Below are 6,698 nucleotides of genomic sequence, written 5' to 3'. Positions count from 1 at the left end.
GTTTGAGAAAGTTTCTTAGGGCTGCTATTCTTTTCTTATTATTTATACTGTTTATATTCCAACACAATGTGCCTGCATTTTTCACAGTTTTAATAATAAAGGAAATAATTCACCTCATCTTATAAAGCAAATAAAACCCAGAAACATAATATTCTTATCAGAAACAGGAGGGGCAGTGAGCCTAGCACCCTGTAAAAGGCAGATGTGGCAGCATGTATCTGCTGCTTCAGTGCTGGGAAGCAGAAATGGCAAGATTCCAGGCACTCACTGGTCATCCAATCTAGCCTGAATGACAAACCCCAAGTTCAATGAGAGACTTAATCTCAGAAAATAAGGTAAGGAATGATAGAGTAAGACACCTGATGTCAACCTGTGGCTTCACACGCGCGCGCGCGCGCGCGCGCGCGCGCGCGCACACACACACACACACACATACACACCACACACATACATACACATATACACATACCACACACATACACATACATATGCACACACCACACATATATACATACACACATCACAAACATATACACACATACACATACATACACATGCATATATACATATATACATAACACACACACAGGAAAATGAGCAAAGATCTTGCTTAGGGAAGTGTATGAAGGTACAAAGTTTGGGAAGACAGAATTCTGCAGCTCATTGTAAAGCTAACTCCTGAGGACAACTTAGGTGTATGTCAGAAATATAAGAATTGAACATGCACCAATATAATGTTCCATGTCAATAATTATGAAGCCTTCTTGATATCTTCCTAAATTCTGAGAAGCAATGATGGGTGACCTAGTTTTTTTAGATCTAATCCAACCCAATGGAGATAATCCCTCATAGAAGCTCTTTTCTCAGATGAATATAGATTATATCAAGTTGAGTTCTAATTATCATAAGACCTGGTTTAGCCTTACCTGTAAAATATTGCAGATGATTGTTAGACACAAAACAAAGACATTCAGAGGAGCCAGAATACTAACTAGGCTTTGCAATCCAGGAGTCATGGGCTGTGTGGCCTTCACCAAGTGGTCTTTGCAATCATGAAACATGTAAGTCTACTCAAGAGAATCAGGATACATAGAAAAAGCTCATGAATCCTTCATTTCCAAATACCAGATAGAAGGTGGGACAAGATAGTGATGTTCCTCCTGACATTACTATTTAGGAACACCTTGGTGAATGAAGCACAAGTCACTGTCATAACTGCTATCAAGGAAGATGGAATGCATGAAACTTTCAATCAGCTTGAATGTCTACCCAGAAAATTTGAGAAACTTAAAAATCTTTTTGAACTGATGTAGTGCATGGTCTTCAATGAAACAGGCAAGTCCAAGAGAAGCATAATGGATGGCCCATCCTTACTGCAACTTGGCTGCATTTGCAATTACTTAGGGACACACCTTTGCACGTGTCTGATGAGATGGGTATTTACAGAGATTTGACTGAGGAAGAATGATCCTGAAGAAAGGAGGCACCACCCCATGGAGACTGAAGTCCTAGACTGAATAAAAAGGAGAAATGAAATAACACCACCATTCATCTCTCTCAGCTCCTGACTGCAGAGGTGGTGTGAGCCGCTGCCTCACGCTCCTGCTGTCACACCTTTCCTGCTGGGATGGATTGTGTGGACCCTTGAACTGTGAGCTAATAATAAACCCTTTCTTTCTTAAGATACTTGTTGTCATCACAGTAGTGCAAAAAGTAACTAATAAACATAAGTTTAATAAAAAAAAATAGATGTGTAAAGGAATCCTATCCATAGTAGCCATGAATAACACAGAAATTTATATAAAGAGATCACCAGTCCCTGTGGCACCCTGAGCCTCCTGTGCCACTCTGTGCCATCCTGGCTCAGTGGCCTGGGTTCTGGCACACAAGAACTTTTGTGGATTTGTCTGAAGTGTCCTTGTACTGGCTGGTTTTGTGTGTCAACTTGACACAAGCTAGAGTCATCAGAGAAGGAGCCTCAGGTGAGGAAATGGCCCCATGAGATCCAGCTGGAAGGCATTTTCTCAATCAGTGATCAGTGGAGGAGAGCCCAGCCCATTGTGGGTGGTCCTGGGTTCTATAAGAAAGCAGGCTGAGCAAGCCATGAAGAACAAGACAGTAAACAGTGCCCCTTCTTGACCATCAGCTCCTGCCTCCATGTTCCTGCCCTGTTTGAGTTCCTGTCTGACTTCCTTCAGTGATGAACTACAATGTGAAAGTGTGACCCGAATAGACCCTTTTCTACTGAACTTTCTTTTTGGACACGGTGTTTCATCACAGCAATAGAAACCCTAAGTAAGACAATCCGCAACTTGAGAATAGGCCTGGCACAGAGGGGTACCACTGCTGTGCCTACAGCCCCTAATTGGAGCATAGCTCTATCCAATTCGCTGAGTCCATTATCTGGGGACATCAACATCTCCATGTTACAGGAGAAGAGGTGATTCATGGATGGTGACCACAGCCATGAGACTGGAGTGGGCAAAGGGTCTTCACTTGCTTCTTGCCTTGTGATAGCTGTTGTGTCAGGCTACACAGAATCTAGGAGTACCAGCAGAGGGACCAGCTGTGAATTGGAGGTGTGCACTGATTCTTTCTCATTGTGTTTTTCTCTCTTGGACACCTGGGTTCTGGTTTGTGTCCTGTGTCCCCTACCTGGCTCGGCGGTTTCCTGATGCTGTCTTGAAATTAAATACTCTAGTTTTGTCCTTCCATGGTAGTACTCTGAGCTCCCTTCCTAAGGGACAACCTGAGTTACAGGGAAGACACTGGAAGGTCCTAGAGAATTCTGGCATGTTCTGGAATAGGTCAGGAAATCTCAAGGGAAAAATGAGGTGAGATGCTGGGATTGAGGATCAACTCTCTTTAGCTGAGAAAGGTGGAAAAAAGTGTTCTTCCAAAATATTTACTCCCCCTGTATGATGGCTGTTCTTGCTTGTCAATTTGACCATATCTGGAATAAACTACAATCCAGAAATGAAGGGCACACCTGTGAGAGATTATTTTTCCCTGGATGAATTTACTTCTAGTTCAGATCTTTGAGGTAAAAGGACACTCACCTTTGATCTGGCTCTTGAGGTGGAAGGACACAGGTCTTTGACTCAGATCTTGAGGCAGGAAGACACACCATTACTCTAGGCCACACCTTCTGCTGGAAGCCTATATAAGGACATGGAAGAAGGAAGCTTTGCTCTTTGCCTGCTTGCTCTCTCACCTAGCTAGCAAGTGTATTCCTTTGCTGGCATTAGAACATACTTCTTCAGAATTCCAACGTCTACTGAAGACCAGCTGAGACACTCAGCCTTAGACTGACCAACTTCTGAATTCTTGGACTTTCTGTTCCTAGCCCTCCATGGTTGGATTAGTTGGGCCATAACCTGTAGGTAATTCTCTCTATACATACATACATACATAAAGAGACTCCTTGTATAAGCTTTGCTACTCTAGAGAACCTTGGCTAATACACCCTATTATGGTGTGTCAGGGAGCTACCCACCTGTTTGCTCCTTCCCACAAAGCCTGGCATGGTGGAATATGCTTTTAATCCAAGCACCCAGGAGGCAGAGGTAGGCAGATCTCTGTGAGCTTGAAGCCTGTCTGGTCTACAGTGAGTTCTAAATCAATTAGGGCTACATGGTGAGACTTAGTCTCAAAAAACAAACAAAACAACTATACAAATCCTTCCAAGAACATGAGTCTTTTCTACGTTTATTCAGTGCTGTCTCTCTCATGTGTGTGGGGAAGAGCCTGGGCCCCAAATACCAGCCAGGCATCTTTCCTGAGACCAAGCAACACCAAGCTTTAGGTATTTAAGCTTCCCCAAAGGCACAGAATCTAGGGCATCCTAAGACCTGTAACCAGTGCCCCAAAGGCTTCCCCTCCCTCTTCACCCTAAGAAGCATGTGCAAGATGGACACTCCCATTCATCTGAGGCTTAGTCTAGATCAGTGATTTCAATTTACAGGAGAAAGAAACAGGCCCCAGGACCCTTGATCCACTCTCTTGTGCAAAGCTAAGGTCTACAGCCAGCAACTCAGCAGCCCAGGTGAGAGGGAGCCCTGTTAGCTGAGGGAGACAGAGTTGGGAAGGCTCTTTGCCTGCTTGCTCTCTCACCTAGCTAGCAAGTGCATTCCTTTGCTGGCATTAGAACATACTTCTTCAGAATTCCAATGTCTACTGAAGACCAGCTGAGACACTCAGCCTTGCCAGTTGAACACCTGCAGGTCCTGAGACACAGGCTCTTGAGCTGCACACCCATAGACCTAAGGGTTTAGAGCTCCCCACCGTTCCACCTCCCAAGCCCCCTGGTACAAATATCTAGAAGTGAGTACTGGATAATGAAGGAGGCAGAATATTTCTGGCTGGGCCCTGTTAAGTTGTTTTATTTCTAGGGCTGAAGATTGAACCCAGGGCCTCAGTGTGCTAGGCAAGAGCTCTACACCTGAGGTCATCCATAGCCCCACCCCTAGCCCCACCCCAGAAGCATTTTTGAGCCACCATGCAAATGCAAAGGGCAGCTGGCAGCTCCCATTAGAAAGAACAGAGGGAGCCTGGATAGGGCGCACCTTCCCAGGCCTTCACTTCCCTCTAGCCTCTCCAGGCTTCTTGGCCTCCAGGTTTCTTGGCTGAAGGCAAAGGCTTCATGTCACCTCACCCTAACTCTGCTGCTGTGACATCTGGGCTTTGGGACCTGACTGTCACCCACATTAGTTAGAGTTCCAGCTTCCCAATGTATCCTCTTGTTTCTCTAAGTCTCTCTGCAAGAGGAATTAACACCCTGAGTCAGCACAGTTAGGTCAGGGGATTGGGTGGGTTTCTGCAATTTATTGATTTACATTTCCTGGCCTCAGAACCTGCACCATTTTTGCTCTGAAAAAGAAAACTCTACATGCCTGCATTCTTCAAGTAACCCCTTGTTATTTAAGGAGCCCCAAGAGTGCTCAGGGAGTGTGGGTCTCCAAGACTGAAGCTGGTGGGAAGAACACAGGCTTGATCCAACCAAAATAGTACATTTTGCTATTTTAAATCTTTCCCCCATCTTCGGTATAGTGATGAGTGGCACTCAGATGAAGTTTTTGTTTACCAAAAGTTCCTCCCAAAATAGAAACTGCCCACAATGTTTTTCTTGGGGAAGATATCTGGTCGGCTATGTTCCCTGCTGGTATTTTGAGCGAATACTGACCATGTACAAAGTAGAGCTCCAGAACCACCTCTGGACTCGTCTGTGGAGGCAAGACCTGTATCCTAAGCAACCTTGAGACACTCAGCTGTCAGCTCTCTGGAATGCTTCAGTCCTGCACAGTCTGGTCTGAGTGGGTTTTTTGTTTGTTCATTTGTTTGTTTTTTGTTTGTTTTGTCTTTTTTTTTTTTTTAACTTAAAGCCTGTGCAAGCTGTCCAGCTCCTTCCGTGCTCCAGAAACCAGCAAAAAGAGCACTATGACAGGGTTCCTTGGGTGAGGATAGAATTTCCAGCGAGCTGGTCTTTTAGGAGGGTCTCCCATCTAGAGATGACAAATGGTCCGTTGCAAAGGCAACAGCTGGCCCCACTGTCAATCCAGGTCCGGGGTCCTTTGAAACAAGCATCTGTTGCACAGGAGTCACTGCTGCAACCCTGCAGCTGTGGGTGCCCTTTGCAGCGTGCCTGTGTCAACACACACAGTGGGCCTGGGCAGTGGGATGCATGCGGATCGGATGATGAATGCATTTTATTACAGCGCCTGCTGTCCAGCAGAAAAACACCCTGTGTGATTTAATGGGATCATTGCAAATCATAACAGCAAAACATTCATTTGGCAGAGCTCACAGACCCTCATGCAGCCAGGTTTCTATGGCGATGATGTTCATTGTAAGCACAGAACAAGCACCAATTCACAATGTCCAACAGAGACTGTAGTCGCCTCCACCCTCCTGCTTGCCACAGACAACAGTGGCTGGGATGCTAAAAGTGTACCCTGGAATGAAATCAAGGCCCTTTGCATTCTCTGTTGTCCCCCAGCCAGGAGTGGAGCATACAGGAAGCAAGAGAGATACTAGCAGGGCAGCTGGTTAGACCCCAATAGACGGGTACCATGCATCTGTTCAGCTACCACTGATTTACAATCACTGTTTTCACCCCCTTTATTAACATCGTTGGGGGAGCATACCACAGCTCATGGGTGGAGGTCATAGGACAACCTATTAAACCACATGGGTCATTTCTCTTGTTTGAGACACTCTCTAATTGTGCACTGCTGCATACTCCAAGGCTAGCTGGCCCTCGGGCTTCTGGGGACTATTGTGTGTTAGCCTCTCATCTAAGACTGGGCTTACAGATATGTATGTTACCATGTCTGGCCCCACCGAGGCATCTTCCAGTCCTGTTAACATTTTTGTTAGATTAATTTCCAGATGGAAAAGTTATATTAAGGAATTTGTTCTATAAGAGAATTTCAGAGCCATTTCTAGGTACATTGTGATTTAATCCAGGGCAACCTTGCAAACAGGGACAACAAATCTCTGGCAAGATCTCCATGTGATCATCCAGGTCTCAACTGCTGCTTGGAAAATCCTGGGAAACTGGCCTTTGTCAGAAAGAACCAAGCACTGAGCCAGTAGCAGACCCTGACTCACAGCTCTGTTCAACACTACATGATAGCCCAGCAAAGTGGTGGGTTCTCAGCTCTGCTGCCATGGCCTCCACTGTATGACAGCTGCTATGG

The sequence above is a fragment of the Onychomys torridus genome, chromosome 5 (genome assembly GCF_903995425.1).
Source record: "Onychomys torridus chromosome 5, mOncTor1.1, whole genome shotgun sequence".
Classification (NCBI taxonomy): Eukaryota; Metazoa; Chordata; class Mammalia; order Rodentia; family Cricetidae; genus Onychomys; species Onychomys torridus.
Note: the sequence above shows the minus strand (reverse complement) of the source record.